Source organism: Chiloscyllium punctatum, chromosome 18, assembly GCF_047496795.1.
Source record: "Chiloscyllium punctatum isolate Juve2018m chromosome 18, sChiPun1.3, whole genome shotgun sequence".
Lineage (NCBI taxonomy): Eukaryota > Metazoa > Chordata > Chondrichthyes > Orectolobiformes > Hemiscylliidae > Chiloscyllium > Chiloscyllium punctatum.
The window spans coordinates 91,967,707-91,970,040 of NC_092756.1; positions in this window are offsets into that span (position 1 = coordinate 91,967,707).

The following is a 2,334-nucleotide window of genomic DNA, read 5'->3' on the forward strand; positions in this document are numbered from 1 at the left end:
TCCCCTAATGATAGCCGTCAGTTTTATCAATGGCCTTTTGTAACAGTTCTCTGTGAACTTCCCGAAAGAATATTGCTGGTAAATCACTCAACGCAGGTAATGTTTTAGAAAAGAAATAAAAAAAAATCGGTGTAGAATTTCTTCAAAAACAAAAAAAAAATGAGACCAATATTCTGGCTGACTCTATGCCTTGCTCCTGACTGCTACTGTGCTGTGTGGGCGTGGGTGGCTCCCCCGCGTTTGTGAGCATTTAAAAAAAAAATCTCTAGTTAATTTAGAGCTCTTATTTTTTTTGTTTCTCTCTCACCTCCCCCGTCCCTCACGTGTGAAGCTAATGTGCATGATGCAGATTTAAATGGGACTTTCTTTGCATCAGTCTTGCTTTCATATCTTTTATCCCCTTTTGCTCTTTCGGTGTCTCCCGGTTTCATGTTTTTGAGTATCTTGCCTTTGCTGTGTCTGTATTTTTTCTCTTCCATCACCACCACCCCCCCACCCCAACTCTCTCTCTCTCTCTCTCTCTCGGTCAGTACGTGGGCGGTTAGGCTCCATGTGTGGGCGTTAGAATAGGAAACCGTAGTCAGGGTTTCTGCTATTTACGTCACTGCGAGAGACAGGCGCCTTCACTGACAAATAGAGTGAATTAATCCTCAGCTTAGCAATCGATGGTTTATGAAAGCTATCCATTTTTATCACAATATAGTCCCGATCCTTTTTTCATCCCCTTCTTGTCTTTTTCCTCGTCCAATCTGATCTCTCACATTTTCTCTTTTTTTTCTCTCTTCCACACGTTTGACCATCCCTTTTCCTTCCACCCAGTTCTCTCTCCTTTTCTCTTTCAGTTGTCACTATTTTAACCTTGCACGACCAATCCTTTATAAATAGCAGTGATAATTAATTCCACAGTGTGAATAATACTGGAACTCTGTCCTCAACAAAGTGGAGCATTTTTTTTTCTTTGAAGGTTGCAAGGTGTCTCTGTATGGGGTTTTTTTTTGCGGGGTTGGGGGTTGCATTAAGTGCCCAGGGAATCAGAGTTACGTCATTGGCACAACACTTGAGTCTGGCTTTAGGGAGTCAATCCCTAGCTAGTCATCAAAGCGTCTGGCAAAGCTGAGCTCCCAGCTTTGTGTGCGTGTGTGTGTATGTGTGTGTGTGTGTAAAATAGGTAGCGGATTTAAACCTTTTCTTTTTGTAGATTTGGGAGTTTAATACCTCATACCAGATATTATGTCAGACTTCCTTGCTGTTTTATTTTACCCTTCGGTCTCTCCTTCTGGCTTGAAGAACCGTATGTTCTTTTCTCATTAATGGGAGTTGGGTTTATAGATTCTGTCTCATGCCTGATGCACGTAAATTCAAAAGCTGCTTCCCTTTATAGGAGAAAAGACTAGAATTTTATGATATTCTGTTCCCTTCTGACTAGCTGACGGCACTCTCAGAGTGCAGGCACTGGACAAGAGGGATAGATAAATCCACCCATTTTATGTTAAGAAAAGCACAATTTTTCATCAGTGAAATTTGAGGTGTTCTCTATGCCCCATTATTCCCCACTGCAAGTCCTGGAACTGTAACAACACCGCAACATTGCTGCTGGGATGGTGTGTGAAAACCAGCTGCACTGAGTGGGAGTGGGAGGAGGAACGAGGGAGCTGTCCACCGTGCTGAAACAAAATAAATCGAGAAATGGGGTTTGGGTTCCATGGACAACCCATGTTCCTGCATTAGCGGCACAATGTTACAACAACCCAAAAAGTTGTGAGAAAAATCACTATCTCAAAGAAAGGAGGAGAATGAAAATAATAAGAGAGAAAAAAAGATATAGTGGTATTCAGGAAGAGGTACAATGATTTTGTTTTCTCAATGGACAAGACTGCATTCTTAAAATTCTGACAAGATCTTCACCAAAGTCCTCCAGGAACAACGCAAGAATGAAAAAAAAACTAATGCATATTTAATGATTCCTACCATACGTATCGGTCAAGTAAGCCCGTGCAATTTTTAGCATCTCCAAAAATGGAAAGAGAAGCCAAAAATAACAGGGTTTTACCCGCCTATAAAAAAAAAAGTCTCTTAAAAAGTGCAGGACAAGCAGTTGGTGTAACAGCTCCGAGCTGTTCTTACTGCTCATACTGGGGGGAGGTGAGACAGAGAGAGAGAGAGAGATAGGGACAGAAACACGGTGAGGAGAAAAGCAGTATTAAATTGTTCGCAAGCCTGTAGTTATTTATATGCGGTTGTGGGTGTCAAGCGAGGACAGAAAAGAATGACATCGGAGGGAAAAAGACACCCAGGTAAGCGAGTGCATTTCTCTTCTGCACCAGCATTTGATAA